At 44.6% G+C, this 21139-nt stretch overlaps 1 pseudogene across 1 annotated transcript; it reads left to right on the top strand.

The window, feature by feature from the left end:
* The first annotated feature begins 959 nt into the window (after positions 1-959).
* Positions 960-19438, top strand: LOC311162655 (ceramide synthase 4-like; annotated as a pseudogene). Its single transcript has 10 exons — positions 960-1125; positions 2747-2867; positions 4706-4819; positions 6010-6067; positions 6614-6664; positions 7385-7477; positions 8289-8417; positions 8959-9065; positions 10825-10969; positions 19362-19438. The product of its transcript is annotated as a ceramide synthase 4-like (transcript).
* Positions 19439-21139: the final 1701 nt, after the last annotated feature.

Below are 21139 nucleotides of genomic sequence, written 5' to 3'. Positions count from 1 at the left end.
TCTGCTGGAGTTACCCCAAAGAATTGGTGAGAACATATAGTGGAGAGAACCTGCACCCTGCTCAGCTTTGCAAAGGCATTCAGAAAGGTCCCTCAGCAGCCTGAGGAAACCCAGCTGAGCTGACTGTGAGAGACCAACACTGATTGTTTGCAGCTGTGTATTGGTGCAGGTGCCTCCAAAAAGGGGAGGGAGAAGCAGAGAGCAAAATCAGCTGATAATGAAGGTTCTTCAAGATGGTGTTGCAGGCTGTCTGCTGCAGTTCACAGCACTGAGAGACTGACAGAATGCAAGTGAAGCTCAGTGGAGCAGAGGAAGGTGGTGCAGCAGAGAGGGAGAGGGTGTCCTGAAGTGCTGGTCTGTGTGTGAGCACTCCAGAACCGCTCTGGGGAGCAGTGCCTCAGCTTTGTGCTCAGTACATGATGATTCAAAATGCAAACAGGATATGGGATGTCACTGGCCAAGAGGAAGGAACCAAAACCAGGACTGTGGGGTCCTTGAAGATGCCAGACGATTTTCATGAATGTAGACAGTCCCCCCTGGGACCTCCTTCCACACCCTCTGGTGGGTGTCAGAGCTGATTAAGAGATGAGAACTTTGCAGCCTGAGAAGGAAAAGCCTGGTAGAAAGAGGGGGCAAGAGAGATGACTCTGCTGATAGTGTCACCAGGTAGGTGTCATCTGTGAAACAGACTGAAATTGAAATCAGCCACCTCCTTGACACCCTCTACATGACTCTTGTGTACTAGGACATCTTACATGGCCTCCAAGCTCACAAGCAGGTCAAAACAAGTGATGATATTTCAACTAGTCTGACATATTCATGGGATTGAGCAAGAGGTTGGGACAGTGGGTGATGAGCTGTTGAGTTGGGAATCCTGATTTAGCAGTGAGCTTTGTGCCTTAGTAACACCTGCTTGCTGCAGGCAGCCTCTGGTTTCTGTGCCCATCGTCTTGACCAGAATGGGAGTGTCAGAGGGGCTCTGGCACCATGAACACTGGCTGCCACCTGGAGCTGTCTGGGAAGACTTGAAGAGTCTGCAGACATACAGTACCCACAGCCTCAGCACCTCCTGCTCGGCATCCCTGGTGCCCTGTTATTGATCTTTGTCCTGTGCATCTTTGAAAGGTGAGTGCAGCACCTCTGGTTTCTGCTGTGCTGATTGCCACCAGTGTTTTGCAGGGCTGCTCCAGAAAAATCCTTGCCTGCCTCCTGACCCCTACAAGGTGTACACAGAGTTGTCCCCAAGAATAATGAATCTCTCTGCTTTTCATACCATATTGTATTTATATGGTATGGCAGCTCTTTCCCTGCCCTCCCTCCCTCCTGTACCTGTAGGTGTGAAAAGACAAGCCCCTCTCTCAGTCACGCCTTAGCTGTGGGTGGGTCCCTCTGAACACAGTCCAAGACAGACCAGGCAGCTTGCAGCACAGATAAGGGATTTACTGGGGATGTTAGTGCTGGGAGGCCCTGGCTGAGCCAGGGTTCAGCCTGATCCTAGAGGATGCTCCTGAAGGTGCTATGTGAGCTCCCCATCCCAGAGCTCCTAGAGCTGCCGTGGAACCTCTTTGCTCACACCACTCTTTGCCCAGCTCTGACTCACTTTCTCCTCCTGGCACCAGAGGACCCCAGTTCTGTCAGGGGTGATGATACACTCCAGGGTCCCAGCTGCAGGCATGTCACCCCCAGGGGCCTGAGCACTGGCTAGCATCTCCCCAGAACTTGTGTGTGGAAATGAGGCAGATCCACATTGCTCATCCCATGAGATGGATTCAGACAGGGCTTTGAGCCCCTTTTCCAGGAACAAGGACTGACATGTGGGGAGGTGCAGATCAGCCCTCATGCTCAGAAAGTTGGAAGCCAGTCAGTTAAAGCAGGGCTGTGTGCCCTGTGGGCAGAACTGCCAGCCTGCTTCCCATTTGGCACAGCAGGACTCCAGGGGGGAAAGGGGAGGACATGAAGGATCAAAGCTGTGGTCAGCAAACCTGCCCTAAGCTGGGACAGAGGGTCTCTCCTGGAGGAGCCAGGGAGCACTGACCCATCTGCCCCGAGGGCTGGCTCCTGCCTGCAGGGCACAGCCATGTAAGAAGATGTGGCAGATGAGGGCTGTAGGAAGAACCAGAGTTAATTCCAGGGTCATCAGGTCTTCCCTCAAAGAAGGGGAGGCATGTTGCACTGGCTGGCTTCCTAGAAGCAATATGATTTAGGACACAATGGCTCCCACTAGAGCTTTGCTGGGGTTTCCTGCAGGAACCAGCATATTCCCACGTGTTCTGTCCTTGGCTCCTGCTGCAGACAGTGGTCAGGTACCCTAGACACATAGCCCTGGGACACTCAGACACTCTCAGACTGGTTGTGTGGCATCCTTTGGACTGCTCAGGAGCACAGTAAGGAGGGCCAGCATACACTCCAACACAGAGGCATGCTCTGTGTCCTGTTGTCTCAGCAAAATTAATTATTGCTGATTTAGCTATCGTTTCTGTTTTCTCCACTCCACCTTTGCTTTAGTGCCATTGTGTTTGTGAAGAAAAAGCATTGACCTGGCAGAGGCAGCAAGCCTTGAGTGTGTGCTGGAGCAGCACTGGGAGCCTTGGGCTGTGCCCTGGGCCAGGTGTGGGAGCACTCTGCTGGTGCTGGGGCTCTACATCCAGCACAGAACATGGCACTGGCAGCATCTTCCTGTTGGCTGAGCCTGGCTGCCAGTGTTGGCACACAGGTCCTGTCCTGCCAGAGCTCCTTCCTCTCACAGAGCCCTGACTCTGCCCTTGGCCAGGGCATTGGGCTGAGCGACACACAAAGGCCCAAAGTTCAGACCAGTGCCACCCTGGAAGGCTTCTACATTCTGCTGGGCAGGACCCCAAAGAAGGTGAGTGTCCCATTGTCCCAAGAGCCCAGGCAAGCAGCACCTTCCCTCTGTCCCCAGGCCAGGCAGTTACTGTCAGCCACCCTTCCAGGGAAGAGATGTACAAGCAGATACTGCAGCAGCTTCCAACATGTTCAGCAGCTGCAATCCCAGCACCCCTGACCTGCTGCATGTCAAACACAGCAGCTGCTGTGGCAGCTGCTGGCTCTGGCAGGAAGGCAGCCACCACCCCTTTGGGTAGAGTCTATTAAGGCTGCTTATTTTTGGCAGAACTTCAAGTCCTTCAGAATCACAGAATCATTTAAGTTGGAAAAGCTCTCTGAGATCATGAAGTCCAACCATTCTCCCAGTGCTGCCAAGGCTACCAGCATGTCCCCATGTACCACAGCTACCCATGTTTTAAATCTCTTCAAGAATGGGGACTCCAACACTGTCCTGGGCAGCCTGTGCGAGGGCTTGAAGTTTTTCCAATCTAAACCTCCCCTGGCACAACTAGAGGCCATTTCATCTTGTTCTACTTCTGCAAGGGACTTGTAGAGATGGAGAAGGTCTCCCGTGAGCCTCCCTTGCTCCAGGCTGAGCCCCCCAGCTGCTCCTTATCAGCCTTGTGCTCCAGACCCTTCCCCAGCTCTGTTCCCTTCTCTAGACATGCTCCAGCCCTTCAGTGACTTTCTTGTCATGAGGGGCCTAAAACTGAACCCAGGATTTGAAATGCCTCAGCAGTGCCCAGTCACTGCCCTGGTCCTGCAGGCCACACTGTGGCTGGTACAGGCCAGGTGCCATTGGCTCTCTTGGCCACCTGGGCACACCTGGGCTCATGTTCAGCCACTGTTGACCAGGACCACCAGGTCCTTCTCCACCAGGCAGCTTTTCAGCCACTCTGCCCCAAAGCTGGATTGTCCCATGGGGTTCTTGTGGCCCGGCCCTTTGCCTTGTTTGCCTTGGCTCATTGATCCCACCTGTCAAATTGCCTCTGCAGAGCATTCCTGCCCTCCAGCACATCAACATCCCACCCAGCTTGGTATCATCTGGGAAATGACTGAGGGTGTCCTTGATCCCCTCATCCAGATCATTGATGAAAATATTAAATGTGACTGGCCCCACAAGCGAGCCCTGGGGGAAACCATTGGTCACCAGTCTCCAGCTGGATTTAGTGTCATGCACCACCAGTCTCTGGCTGGATCATGACTCACACTGATGCATAGATTTTAAAAAATAATTTACTGTTATCATGATGAAGCTTTGTCAGATTAATTATGAAATGCTCATGAGCTCATCTTTACATTAATTTTAATCACAGTTTATAAACCTTAACTCTTGTCATGTTATTTGGAATTCATGCAGAAAATGAGAATGATGGAATTGATGCCTTCGAGCCTGTGACTGCCCCTTCAACAGCTGAGTGGTTTACTGACATTATGGAGTGAACCATGTGTCTGTTTCTTTATCTTTACAAGTTGAAACTTCTTTTATCTTCAGGTTTTCCATCAGTAGCTGATAATTATAAGCCAAAATTGTATCAGAGGTGAAAAAAAAATTATTTAGACTTTTATAGCCAGACATTACATCCCATTGTGTACAGGTGGCAAAATTTAACCAGGGAGAGGCTGTGCTTACTTCTGAACCTGCATTTAGATTTGTCTGAATTGGAGTTTTAAAATGGCCAAAACAATCTGGGAGTTCCCAAATGCAAACAGAGTTGATACAATTTTTTTCAAAGAAAGGTGTACTTTGGGCAAAGGTAGACAGGTAGAAGCAGGCCCTGGGAGCAGAGCTCCTCCTCCCTCACAGGGAATGGCAGCCTCCAGAAGGCTCAGTGCTTCCTCCCTGCTCTGTTTCCAGGAGGAGCTGTTGCACTGGCCAAGCAAAGTGACCTGCCTGTCAGAAAGGTGAGACCTGGTCCAGGCACCGGCGGGCCCAGCACCACCCCAGGTTGAGGAAGAAGTTGTGTGAGGCCAGGCAGCTGGGTTAGATTTTGGTGATGGAGACCTCCAACAGGTCAGCACATCATCAATACCCTCTGTCCTGTCCTTACCCCAAACACACTCCAGGGAGCTGCTGTGGCTGCGAGCAGAGCCTCTGTCCCCTGAGGCCAGGTCCCCTTACTGCACACAGAGCCACTGCAGCACTGCTAGCTCCCTCCCTCCCTCCCTCCCTGCCCATTTTTACCTTTGAAAAGTTAAATTTGCCTCAACAGAGTCTACTGGCCTTGATGGAGAAACAGGTTTAGATCTCAAAATCACTCAGAGGAATTTTGAACACAAAAGCCACTTGTAAAATGTGTTAGACTTGTTTTCAAAGGTCATCTAGGTGCAAAATTAAAATTTTAAGATTTTGTCAGCATGGCTGGTTGGGCAGAAAATGAATCCATGAAGTGCAGTTAGGAGGCAGTGCAAGCCATGAAAGAGGGAGGTTAAAACTGAACAACACAAGAAAGCACCAAAATCTCGACAGCTTTCCTTTTCCCAAGTTATTTGCTCTCTTATATTAAATGTTCCTGCATATCTTAGTAATACATGGAGTCATGGTGGAGAGAGGAGTCACCAAGTGTCTTGATCAAGAGAATCAAGCTACCTCTGGTTCTCACCTTGAGGTTTAATGCTATATGTACATAAAGACCCCCATCAGGTACGAGATCCACTCCTCTTCCCCCTCTGAAAAAGAAATTATTCTGTGCTTGAATCATGTTATTATATTTAAATATATATATTCTCCACCTGAAAGTTTGTGCAGTGCTTCCTACTGCAACATTTCTGAAGAAAGCAATAAATCCCCCAGTATTCCTGTGCCATCACTGAGAAAAACTGGGTGCCTTCCATTGTCTGGGGTGTATAAGCATTTGATAGGTGATCTACAAACATCCACACAACAAAAGGAGACAGGCAGAGGCATCTTTGTAGTCTTACTGCATCCTCTTTAGCCCTGATGGAATGCCCAAGGAATCTGGGCAAAGTGTGGATCTCAGCAGAACCTGGCTGGGCAGTGGATACCCTGAAGCCTTACAGCACCTGCTTTCATGCCCCAGCAGAGCTGAGATTCTGCAAATCTCGGTCCAAACAAGGACAGGTTCCCCTGTGGGCATCCTGGGCACAGCCTGGGGAGCTATTTCAACTCTGGAGGAGGTCTTAATTCCTTGTTTTCTGTTTTAGTTGGAGATTTACATTTTATTCCACCTCATTCTTCTCTGGACTGGCTCTTCTGTATGATGTAGGCATGTGAGCAGGGTCATGCTGTGAAGTGACATCTTTCAAGGGCTCTTTGTTCATTGCAAATGAGGCTGATGGTCCCAGGCCACTTTAAAGAGCCCATCCAAAGATGATGTGTGGTCATGACTGTGGGTGCAAAGCCAAAGAAGGACGAATTCAGGGGTATGGAGCAGAATCATCCCCAATCCTGATTCAGAAGTTCCCTTTTCCCTGGGTGGAGCTGGCTAGGTGTCAGTGATGTCACTCTGCTTTTCTTGTCTTAGATCCTGGAATAAGTGCTCCCCACAGATACCCACAGCCAGCTCCTGCATCTCAGACAAGAGCAGACCCTGTCCTGACTGTGGCTGCTGCCCGCTGCTCCAAAGACCCTCCCTGTGACATCTTGTACATTCCCTAATGATAAATGCATTTTGCCAACCAGTTTCTCCAAAGCTCAGGGCCAGATTGGATCTAGCATGGGCACACTGAGTTCTTGCAATACCTCTCCCCATGGTCTTTAGGTGATTAAAAGGTGCTGGGTTCTTGCTGCTGCCTTCTCTATGCACAGAAGCCCTGGTTTTGGGACCACACCATGTGCTGGTTGAAATTTCCTCAACAGGTGAGCAGCAAATATGTGGACTCACAAGATAATTCAAATTGGAAGAGAGATAACAAAGATTCTTGTCCAACCTCCTGCTTGCATCTCCTCCTCCTGATCTCACTTAGCTGTGAGATCAGACCAGGTTACCTAAGGTTTTTTCCAGTTTAGTTTTTCCAGTTTAGTTTTGAAAACCTTCAAGTACGGAGACAGCACCACCTTATGACAAAAAGCTTTATACTTATAACTCATTATATCCGCCTGTCTTATTTCAACACCCCTCTCTCTGGTCCTTCATCCTCACATTATGCATTATCAAACAGTTTGACATCTGCTTGATGAGCTCCTCACATGTGCTCACACGTGGCAGCCCTTGGACACCTCTGCTCAGAGCAGGCAGTTCTCACTTTCTCTGTCACCCCAGTCTGTTTGGAGGTGGCTGTCTGTGGCCACAAAGGGTGGTCAGGACATCTGATATCTCCAAGCAGGGACAGAGATGAGGTGTCTGAGCCTCTGAAGAGGGGAGACCCCAGCTGCTCCCAGACCATTGCAGACAGATCAGGGCTAGCCCTGGCTTTGGACTTGTCAGTACATCAGCAAACAGTTCAGTCAGGGGGAACAGGAAAATTTAGGCATGACTAACACCTGCTGTCCCAAACAGCAGGTTTGGGTTGAATGAAGGGGAAGACTCCTCTCCTCTCCTGAACCCAGGGCTAGGCAGGGCTGTCACTTGTCTTACAGCCTCTAGCACCCATGTTGGGCTGGTTCTACCTCCTGGAGCTCTCCTTCTATTGCTCACTGTTGGCCACCCTGCCCTTTGATGTGAAGAGGAAGGTGATTGACCACGGTGCAGCCACAACCAGATGGTTCAGTCAGCCCCCTATGCCCCCACCCCACTGCCAGCTCCCTGGGGTGCAAGGAGAAGGCACAAGCGCTGCTGTGAAGCCCCTTGTGCACGTGAACCCCTCCAGCTCTCAGAGCCCACTGCTGCACCCTGCACTGGGCCCTCTCTCGTGGGGCATGGCCTTCCTGCCTCCTCGGCTGGGGGTGCTGGGGGCCCCAGGGCTGCTCAAAGGACGGCCACTGGGTGAACATGGCATCACAGCCTTCCCCAGCTCCCAGGTGCTGCCTGCACCAGGAGGCTGTGCCCCCCTGATGGGAGGGACCTGGCCTGCCCTGATGAGGGTCCTGGAAATGTCTGTGACTTTTGCAGCATGGTCAACTGAAGAAGCACAGGCAATTAAAGAGCTCCTCCATTATAGGCCGTGGGTAGGACCTGGCCCAGGCCAGGGGCAATCTGCTGTCATTACAAAAGGCCTTCAATACACAGAGGAGGCGTCTGGAAGAAAATGTGGGGTACTAAGAGAGCAATTTTGGAAGGGCAGATCAATTCACAAAAACTTATAAAAATTCATCTTCCAGCATGTTTGCACCTACATATGTCTCATGGGTTATCTGGGTTTCCATAAACTGGGCATAAAGGACAAAATTCTCTTCTTGAGATTGTGCAGGACCTCAGAGAGCTGTAGTGTGGTGGGGAGCACTGATGATTTGTGGAGATGTTTGGCACATCCTAGTGAGGCAGTGTGCAGGATCAGATGCTGCCAGGGCAAGGTAAGACTGACAATCTCTCTTCTCATGACAGGACTTTAAGGAACCGATTGCCCACCACTTCGGCACCATCACTCTGATCTTTGTCTCCTACTGTGCCAATATGATACAGTTTGGGATGATAGTCATGCTGGTCCATGGTGCCTCTGATTCTATTTTAGAGGGGTGTCACCCTCACCTGTAAATCATGGAATCACAGAATGGTTTGGGTAGCAAAGGACATTAAGGCCCATCTCATTCCAACCCACTGCCATGGGCAGGGATACTTTCCACTAGATCAGATTTCTCCAAGACCTATTCAACCTACCCCAAGGATGGGGCAAACTCAGCTTCTCTGGCCCTCACCACCTTTTGAGTAAATAATTTCTTCCTAACATCTAATTTAAATCTCTCCTAGTTTAAAACTGTTGCCTGAGCAAAAAGCTGCTCTCCCAGTTTCAGGCCTGTGGGGAGCACGGGCAGCTGTGCATGTTGCTACACATGACACATGTCTGTGCAGTGCCCATGAGTGGGACACATGTAAGGTGGTGACAGAGCATTTAGGAAGTACTTGTTCTACTGCTCTTGGGGAAAGGTAATTGGATGCAAAGAGATTAGGACACATCCCTACAAGCCTGGCCATCCTTGCAGGATGTGGGAAATCCCTCAGCCTCTAGATGGAGAACACAGGCACAAGGGACATACAGAAATTTTTTTCTCTACAGCTTGCCAAGATACTCCATTACCTGAAATGGAAGTGGGTCTGTGAAGCAGTATTCAATGTTTACGCTGTGGTTTTCATCATCTCCCAGCTTGTCATTTTCCCATTAATGTGAGTAACATTTTGCTGTCCTCTGCATGAGGTGACCCTCCATGCTGAAGGAGGAAAGGCAGAGAACAGAACACTACAAGTTCAAAAATTAATTCAACTGGAACAGAAGAATCCAGAGGAAAAAAATAAGCCCTAGGATTTTAACTATATAAATGAATTAATTCTACTAATTAATCTAGAGCCACAGCCTTTCCCCCTCTTTTCCCACTCCTAATGTTATAAACACTGGTTCCTATGAGAGAGAGAAGGTGCAAACCATACTGGTTAGAATTTCTCAAGAAATTCTTAGCAGACTAAAAAAGCCTTAAAACTCAAGGTCTACTAAGATACAATTAGTATAGAGAAACCAGCACAGTAAATGCAGAGTTACCCACCATGTATCTGAAATAAAACAAGAGAATCATGAGGGATTCAGCACATGCTGGGAGGGCATCAGCAATGATTCCTCCAGAAGCCACACACAGGTACCAGCCTTGGAGAATGGCTTTTGCATACACATATCTGGCAGCCCTTCCAGCCTTTAACAGGGCTGAAGTTGTTCTTTTTTCTTTACCTTTGCCAAGTTGCCCGGAAAAGCTGATAGTGACAAACTTCCCATAAACTTTTTCCACAACACTAGCATTATAGTCTAATCTTTCTGTTTTCTTTCAAACCAAACATTTCATTTGTTACACCAAGAAGAATTTTAAAAATAGGACATGCTATACACACACAAAGGGGTAAGTCTCTGTTGCTGTCCTTTGTCCCCGCCCTTGCTGTATACCACCACTGAAGATGCTGAGTATTGAACTTTGGTCATGTTGCCACTTAGTCTGGATGCCTATCAGGCTGACTTTGCATGACAAGTCCCAGATTCTGGTGGTCATATGTCTGCCTTAGAGAGAAAAGCAGTAAAAGCTTGATGCAACTTTCCTGAGAACAAGCACAACTTCAGTTGTCTCCACTAATAAGTGTGAAGTCCCAGAATCCCAACCTGCTGTACCATAATGTAAGGACAAAGAAGGTAACAGGTGTCCTGGATCAGACTAAGGGTCCACTGAGATCAGCATGTCTCAGCACCAACAGCAAGCAGCAGAGGTCAAGGAAGACAAGTGTAGAGCAAATACATGCTCTGTCCAACAAGGTTTCCCTGCATACAATATATTCATGTCATAGGTAACTTGTGGAGAAAGACACATAGTACCAACTCATCATTTCTCTCCTGTGCTGAACTGCTCTCTGTCCTGTCTGCTTTCCATTTCCAAACCAGTGCTGTCCTCTTTTCTGTTCTCATCACTGAGATCAGTGACTTCATGTGACTTTTGCTAAAAATAACACCATGCCCAGCTGGTCATCTGCACCCTTAACTCTTCCCTAACTTCATTTTAAAAAGCCATTATCTTTTTATTTAAGTGAGGTCTCCTTATGCTTTCACTTTTGCCCATTGTTCCTCTTAAGATTTATTTCAGGAGAAATGTTGCCAGTTCCTGTCTCTTCTAAGGGAGCATTGCAGGTGTCTGATAACTGACCTGTCTGCAAAGCCTATTGCATTGTTGGTGATTTTCATACAGAGCTTCAGCAGGTACTCTAGGGCTTGCTTTGTGAGATCTGGGCACAGCGTGAAGCCTGGTGGTGCCATCCTGGTTCAGCTCAGCTCTGCCCTGGGAACACCTCAGCCAAGACATTCTGCAGAAGGACACCTGATCCTTGCAAGTCTGAACCTACTAAACCTGCTTTAGTCTTGTGTCTTCTGATTTGCCTCTCCCTCTCTTTCCCACAGCGTGTATTATTATTTCATTACAAAAGTTTGGTTGTTCCCCATAAGCTGTCTCATAAACGCTTTCCTGGTGATCCTGCAGTTGCTACACATTTTCTGGTCCTGTGTGATCATCCAGATGATCTTCAATGTCATCCTCTGTGGTGAGGTATGAAAAGTCTTTGTCTCCTTTGTGCCACCACCGCTCATGAGAGAACGTGAGGTTCAGGGTGACTCCTACTTGCCTGCAGGAAGGAAGGAGAGAAATGAGATTGCCCCACAAACAGCCCAACAGCTTCCTAAGGTGTATGTTGGGAATTGTATAGATACCTTATCTCACAAAGATTAGAGCAGGAGCTCACTTCTAGCTTGCAGCTATGTTGTAGTGACATGGGAGCCATCCACAGACCTTTCTCCTCACTGCCTAAAGGCTTCTCAGTATGTAGTATCAGAGAGCTGCAACCTGTTGGTATGTCCAAAGAGGAGTAAGGAAGGAACAACCAGGTAAGCCTGGTAAATAGCACACTGTGTATTTGCATCTCTGAGTTTTGGGTGCCTTCCACAGGGTCTTGGTGCATGCCAGAGTTTGTATAGTGAACTCTGGGACAAATGTCATCAGAAAGGGCACCTCCCTAGCCTGCCTTGCTAACAGGGGGAGATGACATTGAGGGAGCATCTGAGAAGATTTGTGAAAGCTTTGAGGACCTGTGGTCAAAAAAACCCACCATGTTGGTGCTATGCCCACAACTTTCTTGAGTTACCCCTTCATCAAAGCTAAATTTCAAGAAAAAGCAGTTTTTCTGAGGAAATTATGGCGGATACTGTACTAGTTTGAAAACAAACCTGTGGGAGCTTCCAAGTCAGAACTACAATTTAATAGGAAAATGAAAATAAAGGTAGATGTAATATATGTTATGAAATAATTCGTGCTTATGTAAAATATACATTAAATAAGTTGCGAATAAGTTGTGCCTGTGCAAGAAAATCTTTAAAGTTTAAAACCACAGACAGTCAGGGAAAAGGATTGCCTCACAAAATTGCAAAGCCCCAGATGGCAGCGAAGGGAGAAGACTTAATTAGCAAGCGAGTGTAGAGCGAGCCAGAGTCATCAGGAACGTGCGTCCAAATGCCAGGTTCCCTAACTCGACATCAGCATTCATCACTCCCCAGAAACAGCTTTGTCCAGCCCTGCACAGAGGAAGGAGACTGCATGAATATGCAAAGCTACATAAAGAATAGAAGAACCTCTGCCTCAGGCAGAAAAAACTGTATAAAACCAGCCCGATGGAGACAGCATGCGAGAACTGTGGGGATCCGATGCCGCAGAGGTCGGATCAGGGTTCACCCAGCACCGATCCCAGGCTCGACGCTGTCCCTTTGATTGTGGCTATTAGAGACCGTATCTCAGTCACAAAATAAAAAATCTATATTATTATTGTTCATTTCACTTTATCATTTACTACTTATAACGGTAGAAAACACTGACTTAAACTGACAGTCAGGATACAGCCTGACACCGTGTTAGTCAGGGTGGTGATGGCAGTCCCATTAAACGGTGGCTGCAGTCCTCTTTTAGTGCTAGATCTGGTTCTGTTGAAGTGCTGATCCTATAGAAAGGTCTGGTCTTCTTCTGAAGGTCCAGGGAGGTTATGGAGCTCTTCTCCTCTTGGAATCCAGTAGGTAAGGCTCCTCATGGTGTTCCAAACTCAGATTATATCCGGGTAGAAATGCTTGGTGTTACTGTGAGGCTGGACGTGACGTACATATGTGATGAGGGTCTAAGAAGAAAAAAGTTTTTTATTTTGCGTGTTCTCTAACTTATATACTCTTAACAAAGCGTGATCTTAAGTCATTAACTACATCACAATAACTTATTATTTCATTGGTGCAAAGCAATTAACATTAATATAATTGGCAAAAGTTTTACAGAAATGTAATAAAGTACATATACACATCTACTTATGCACGTAGTCTAGCTTACAAAAATTTTCATGTATCTTTTCTAATCTGTTTCCATGCTGATGGCCTTGTCTTCTTCTTTGCTATGGATACACTCGAAAATCATCAATTGTTATTTCTTCTATTAACTCAGCTTTGCTTGCAGGCCAGCTGTCAAGCCCCTCCATGCTTCCCCCTTTTTGTATTTGAGCCACAAACACAGCTGGCAAGGATTTTTGCAGGGCTTGATGCAAAAATCTAAGCAGACAAGGGAGACACAGAGCAATAATTACAATCACCAGCAAAATTAACAATCTAGTCTTCAACAAGGTCTTTAGCAACTTAGTGATTCCTAGCTCTTGAAAAAGCTGTTCAGCTATCTTCATCTGCCATCTAGTCGTAAGTGATTGACTCTCTCTTTCAAGTTTGCAATGCTTTTGTAGATTGATTCACTGTGATTTGATAAATTCATGCAACACATACCTTCAAAATTTTGGCATCTATGACTATGAGATAACAATCAGAAATCTATAGCTGCTCTGTTTCGCAATGTTGCATGTCTAATGCTGTTTACACCTAGCAGTAACTTACGTAAAGCTACAGATGTGTCATTGCTTTGCTTAGCAAGCCAACAACCAAGCTTATTTAAGGCAGATAGAGCGTGAGCTGAAGCTACTCTAGGTGCAAAAATTGATTAGAAGCAATGGAACTAGGTCTTTAAAAAGCTACCTTATCTTGGCATTGAGAAGCAAACTTATGTCGTAGTGACCACTTGCTTCTTGCTTTTTGATGCATCATTGTTATGTTGGGTGTCAATAGAGTCAACTGCTCTAAACTGTGGGGACCTCTTCTTATCTTTTTTGGAATACCAACCCAATCACGATCACCACAGATTAAAAACACACCTCTCGGTAGCTGCAGAGACACATCAAAGGCACGTGATACGCGACATGAGGTGTAGTTACACCACAAGCTTGCATTCCTGTAAATGTCTAGTGTTGCATTTATATCCTGAGACTGCCCCCCTGTTGTCTTGTCTTTCCTTTTGTAACTAAACATTACACAAGCATCTATTTGCAATGATCCCAGCAATTCCAGCTCCTGTGGCTCAATGGAAACCTGAGGCAAGTGTACACAGACACTATCCCAGAAATCTACACTGTGTACAGGGGTCAGTGGTTTACAGTTAAAAGCTTGTGAGGGACAAGGCCAGTTATCAAGAGGTACACCACCAAGACACGTAGAGAATGGATTCTCAGGACTGGAAACTGACAGGCACAGCGTGTCCTGATGTGTAGCCTCAGCCAGTGTCACCCACACGTTCTTCTCCAGTTGCTCTGGAATCTTCCATCCTGTTCCCTCCGCTGCGCTCCAGATAAGGCTTAACACAACGGGCAGGTGTCCAGCAGGGTCCATTTTCTGTAGAGACACAAGCACGTATCTTCTTTCAGTTTATTAAATCTACAGGACCACTCCATTGGCCACTAATCAGATGCCTCACTTGCACCCAAACAGGCTTCTGCCACTCAGATTTTTTTGAAATTAAAGAGGAAAAATGAGAAAACAAAGGAGGTAAAGTTGTCTCCCTGTAGGATAAAAAATTCAGCACATAAACTGTTTTGTTCAGTAGTGCTTGGGGGGGGTTCTCCTTGCAAACAAAAAGGGTTCTCCCCTTTTTGTTTTTGAAGCTGATGCTTCGATGTTCTATGAGCATGTTCAACAATAGCTTGTCCAGTGGAAGAATGAGGAATACCTGTACTATGTACAACACTTCAAGCAGCAAAAAAATGCTTTGCTTTCTGAGAAACATAACCAGATCCATTATCAGTCTTAATTTGTTAAGGCACTCTTAAAACAGAGAAAGCTTTTTGAAAATGACGAATAACATCTAGAGCTCTTTCATTTGAATGTGCAGTTGCTACAATAGCATGAGAAAAGGTATCAGCAATTTGAGTAATGTCTGTCTGCCAGAGTTGCAAGCTTGCAACCCTCTGGGATTTGTTCCATAATATACAGGAACATGCGAACCTTGACAGTCAGGGCATGCAGCAACAATTGAGCGAGCATCATTGCTACTAAGGCTAAATTGCAACTGCAGAGCTTGAGCTCCTTGATGATAAAATTGATGACACAAAATTGCTTGTTGCCTATGATTAGAAACTGTTAAAGCAGCATTGGCAACAAGAGCATTGGCTACAGCGTTCCAGTCAGTGAAAAATCCTGGTAAAGAAGTGTGGCTGTGAATGTGGAGTACAAAATATGGTTCAGTGCATTATTGGATTGTATTCTACAATTCTAACACCTCAAATAAAGGACGATGATCAATTTCAGATAAAACAACTTTATTAATTTTTTGGTCAAATTTTCTACATGAGCAGAATCTGTGACAATGTTCACAGCTTGAGGGAACAACCAAAAAGCTGTGGTCATGGCTCACAATTCAACAATTTGAGGTGATCTTGTTTGAAATTTGATCACATGTCGCCAATCATTATTGACTTTCCAAGTCGCTGCAGCTTTTCTTGTTTTTCTAGAACTATCTGTAGAAATGGTCTATCAACAGGACTTTCCATGCTCAATTGTTTCTGACTAACAGGTACTTCTTGAAAAAATTTTAACAAGGGGTGACTTGGTAAATGATAAGACACTTGCTTTGTGAAAGCAGCTATAGCTGCTTGCAACTGATAATTGTTGGCAAGACACCACTCAAAATACTAATTCTGGACAGGCAAAACAATTTTTTCAGGATCTTGGCCTAATAATTCAACACATCGTTTCTGAGCTTTAATAATAATTTCAGCAATCAGTTCAAAGTGAACTTTGTTAAAAATCTGTGATAATTTTTACTCTTCATTGACTAAGGTAGTTTTGACCTTATAGATTCAAAGGAGCAGAGGTAATATATGGCCTTACAGTTGCTGTCTGCCTTTCAGGATTTGTGATCAAAATATTGTTAAGTGAAACTTTACTTACTGTGGTGCTTTCTAGATCAACTACTTCAGTGTCACTTGTTTGCACTGGCCACTGTGGTAGCCACGAGTGTAAAGACACAATTGTAATATCAGCTCCTGTGTCCAGCTGACCATTCACTTTCATTTGTTGAGGTCTTGCATTCTCAGAAGTCAAGGTGCACGTCAGTGTAGGGCACTGAGCTGTCACTCGTTGTGCCCAGCAAAATTGAGGTGTCCCAATAGATCTGAAGCTTCTAGTGGAAAGTAGCTGATTTTTTGTTTTGGGAACACAACACAAAAAAGGAACAATTTAAGCAAGACAAGTCTTTTCAGGTATAGTAACTGGTGGATAATTAGTTGTAATCATAGTACAAATTTGTCTTATGTAATCAGCATCAATTACTTCAACATGTACATTAAGCTCTATTAAAGTAGCACTAGGTCTTCTAAAGAGCACTGAGACCTTTACTAATAGGTCTTCATGCTTGCAAAGGCACTTTAACAACATCATGAGTATTAATAGTTACTGTGTTTGCGGTGGGTATATCAATCTTTGCTGAGCTAATTGTTACCTTTGAGTATTGTTCACAAATGGATAACTTTGCAGTGCTGGGAGGGCTTGTGGTTGCTGAAGTATTTGTATCTACATGTGCTTCTTCCTGTTCTTTTTCTTGTTTCTTGTAACAGTTGTCTATTTGCATGATATTTTGATTCACATTGTTTGGCAAAGTGCCTATTTTTACTGCATCTATTACAAGTAAGATTCATTTTAGACTTCACTTTCTGTTCAACATTTTTAGGACACTGTGATTGTAAATGACTTTGTTTCCTGCAAGAAAAGCATTTTGGTGAAGGCCTTAGAGCTGCTGCTAATGCAGTCATTTTATGTTGAACTGTGCTAACTTTTGAACATGCTGTAACCATCTCAGGGACAGAGGGATTTCCTGGCAGCACTTCAATAATTTTTTCGCAATCTTCGCTCATGTTTCCTCTGCCTAATTGCTTACATAGAATTTCTTTTAAAATTTCATCTTCTACTTGTTTTTCAATTGTTGCAGCAATTTTTTCTACAAATTGCAGAAAAGGCTCTTTAAGACCTTGTCTTATAGTGACATATCTTGGTTTTGGAGCTGCTATTTCCATTGTTTTAGTTATAGCACTCATACTTAATTGTTGAGCTTGTGTTAAAACTAGGGGATCTCACTGTGCCTGTAAATCTGGATTAGAAAAGGGCTCTTGACTAAGCAAAACATCAACTCTTACAGCATGACGAGGGTCTTGCTGAGGTAGTTGCATATTATTTAAAGCTGTTTGCTCGGCCAATTGCTCCCAATTGCTTTGAAATACTTTATACTACACTGGTTGAAACAAAACTGTAGTTAAATGCACAATATCTTAAGGAGACAGCAAATCTGTATTAATAATACAAATTAATTGCATTACTTCAGCAGAATTAATACTAAATTTACCTACTGAAGACTGAAGATCTTGCACAACCTTCCATGCAAAAACCTCATGACTATCATTTTGTCCTGAATTAGGAACTGCTTTAAACACAGGAAAAGACATTTTACTATTAGCAGCATCTATATCAACAGCCTCTGAGCTCTTTGGTGGGCTTATTTTTTCTACTAAATCTTGGTCTCTTGTCTCAACTGCTTTCTTTTTAACATATTCTTAACACCAAAAAGACTGACGAACAGTTACAATAACATTATCAGAAGGCAGAGTTTTTGAAACACTAAGCTTATTTTTATTACCAGTTTTACTAAGCTTATGTCTATTACTAGTTTTACAGCAAATAGAAGTATGCATTATTTCAGACTTTTTAATCTCTGTAATTTCTTCATTGTCACTATCAGAATCAGAAGACAAACGAGGAGAAAGAGTTAATACTCTCATGTGTTTGTGCAGTTCAGAATTAGGAGCAAGCAAAGGAGCGGATGGCTCAATTTGTTTCTTTTTTAAGGTCATCTTAGCCAGCCGCTGTGCCAAAGACTCAGATTTAATATTAAGTTCAGCTAGTCACTCTACGGGTGAGGGGTACATGGATTTAAAGCTTTTTACAGATAAATACAAGGAAGCATTATCAACTCGTTGCTCATTTCTCAACAGACTTAGCAACAGTCTCTGGAGAAAAAATTTCAGCAGAACTCTCAGGCTGAGCTTCTTTCTTCTGCTGCTCTTCAGTAAACTTCAAGTTCTTCCTCCGATTCTCTTTCTACTCCTTCTAAATCTTTTTTATCTTGCTCTGCTTTTTACTCTTTTAAGGTGTTAAAAAGCATCTTCCAAGTAGGAGATAAATCTGCAGCTGCTTTATCTCCATTCTGAATGACTTCCTAGAGTGTTTTTCTAACTTCTTTCCAAGCTCTAACACTAAAAGCAGTAGTTACATCAGTCTTAAAATTTTGAGACTTTGCCCATATTAAAATACTACACAGAGCATAGTCCGTTGTTTTAACTCCTTTTTAACAAAGTTTTCTATGTAGATAAAACAATCTGTTCTTTGCTTGTTAAATTATTTCTTATTGTTCCCAGCGGCTCACCCTTTTTCCAGGTGTCAGAACTGGGTCTGGGCTGGCAGCTGCACCCCGCTGCTCTCAGCTTCTCTGGGCTCCGACTTCACTGCCCTTCGCCTGGCAGTTCCATCGCGTCGGGGTCACCAAGTGTTACTGTTAGGCTGGACGCGACCTACATACGTGATGAGGGTCTAAGAAGAAAAGGGGTTTTTATTTTGCGTGTTCTCTAGCTTATATACTCTTAACAAAGCGTGATCTTAAGTCATTAACTACATCACAATAACTTATTATTTCATTGGTGCAAAGCAATTAACATTAATATAATTGGCAAAAGTTTTACAGAAATATAATAAGGTACGCATACACATCTACTTATGTAGTCTAGCTTACAAAAATTATCATGTATCTTTTCTAATCTGTTTCTATGCTGATGGCCTTGTCTTCTTCTTTGCTATGGATACACTCGAAAATCATCAATTGTTATTTCTTCTATTAACTCAGCTTTGCTTGCAGGCCAGCTGTCAAGCCCCTCCATAGCTTGGTTCCTGCCCATGGGTGGAGCATTGCACAGTGAGATGATGTAATTTATGGGTCATGCAGTGAGACTTGATGGCCCATTGGCAGAAGATATCCCCAGGAGGGTGTTATCAGGGCTGAGTCATGAAACAGATAAAGAACACTGCCCTGCCTGTTTTTAACAATTTATGAAGATGATGATAGAATACATACTTTTGGTTACATCTTACATTGTAACCTAAGACAGACATGCTTATTGATTGTAGACAATAGCAAAATAAGGAGTCCAGTGCATATGTTTGCTGGACAAATCTGTGTTGGCTTTCACACCTTCAACACTAATACATTGCATAGAAAAATATGCTGAACAACTATATGTAGAATAAATACAAACATATTTTCAGGAAATCATATTACAAGACACATTACCAGGGTGAGAAAAATTGAGTGAAACCATAATAGTGTTAACACCTGTCAGCTTAAGTCAATCTCCCAATGCAGGGACTATTGAAGCACTGGCTTTAACGACATGATCACACCTCTTATTTTTATTTTAGCTGTCAGGGTAAGCCCTGAGGGCTGTGAATGAATACAGGACTAGTCTTCTTATATACAATTTAAACTTTCTTTTCTTCAGAAAAGACAAGATGCCAGAAATGACACCAAAGAGAGTGACAAGAGCAAGGAGAGGATCTGGCAAAAAACAAAGAATAACACAGGGCTTGCTGCAAAACACCAGGATCCAGGCAGTCTTTGAAATGCAGGAAGGCTGAACAGGAGAGCCGGGAGAGAGGCTGGACAGGGGCTCACTGCAGCATGCCTGAGGCCTAGGTGGTGAATTTCATCACATCTATAGGCAATTAAGTCACTTCAGGAGTTGTTTCCTATAATTCTTCTGTTAGCATTATTCTTTTACTACTACTCTATAGTCATTCATCCAGGAAGAAAAGGGTATACCAGCCAAAGACCCACTGTATAAAGAGAAGAGGGGTTGAACAAGCTGGTGAAGTTATGACTCCTATCTGTGATTATCTCAAAGCCTTCCCAAAAGGCTCATGAGATAATAAACTAAAACTGGTGAAGATTTAACCAATTTGCAGTTTCAAAAGACAGTAGCATTCATTGCCAGCCACCCCATGAATGGACTTGCATGTGAAAGGTATTGGTTTGAATAGCAAATAAGTTTTCACTTGGGAAGTATAAAATGGTCAGGCTCTGGGATAAACCATTTCTGCAGCTAAGGCTGGGTTAAATGATACAAGCTGTATTTGCTGTATGAATTATTCAAAATAGCTCTACTGTCTGAAAGATTTTGCTTATTGAACGTCCACTCAGAGAAAATTCTCCTAAAATTGAAAGGAACTAAATTCTTCCAAATGCACTTTTTTCCACCAGAAATTATACGTAATAAATGGAAGCTTTCTATATGGATGTAATAATTTTGTTGAGATTTCATTTTTAAAATTGGAAAATAGGAGCATTACAGCACTATCATTTTACCTGGATCGTTTAGGTGTTGGATGATGCTCCACCTTGCAATTTCTTGCATAAGTTCTAATTTTCAGAATTTATAGTATAACAATAAATTTTAAGTAAATATAAAAAACTGATTACACCAAAAAAGAGTCTGATTTATGTACATTTTGCATGAAATATTTTTATACTAGCAGATCATATGTCAGCAGGAAAATCTTTGAACCTTGCTGGCAGCCTCACATCATTCCCTTGAAGGACTCTGGAATTTGAGTCTCCTGGCTGCAATGATGGAAGGCAGGCAGCCACCCTCTCTCTGTGGAACATCAGCCTTGAGCAGGATGTCACCTCACCCCCACTAGCTGCCCTTTGGTGAGGTGAAAGACCCTTCATTGGGATCCCTGTGTAAGGGTTCGCCCATGAATTAATGTACCTTGTCCCTTCAATTACAATGCTTTCTTTTAAGGCCCCAAATGATACATGAGAATTTCATAATTCAAAAGATTTATAAGGTCTCCAGGGCACAACTGGCTTCTGGGCACAGAGAACAGGCCCAGCCTTGGCTGCTGCAGCCCCATCATAGGACCCCCAGTTCTGGTGGGAGCTGGCAAGGAGAGGAAGCCAAACCAGACCTAGAGGGCTCCGTGTCTGCAGTCCTGCTGTCCTGACAGAACTGTCACAGAGGCAGGGTTGCTTTTCACCAACACCTCTCAGTTTTTAAGGCCTCTCCCCTTCTCTGGAGATGTCAATCCTTCAGCTCAGGAGCTCTCTTGCTGTGTCACATCAGAGAACAGACTGACAGCACAGTGCTTGCAGTGCAGCCTCCCAGCTTGCTTCTGTTGCACCAGTGGGGCAGTCACTCTCTCCCTCTCCACACTTTGGAGGCCTGAGTGCCCTTGGAGATCAATCCCTACCGCCCTAAGGCCATAGCTCTGCTCAGGA

This window comes from Fringilla coelebs (assembly GCF_963513975.1).
Source record: "Fringilla coelebs genome assembly, chromosome: 24".
Lineage (NCBI taxonomy): Eukaryota > Metazoa > Chordata > Aves > Passeriformes > Fringillidae > Fringilla > Fringilla coelebs.
This window is presented reverse-complemented; position numbering and strand designations above follow the sequence as displayed.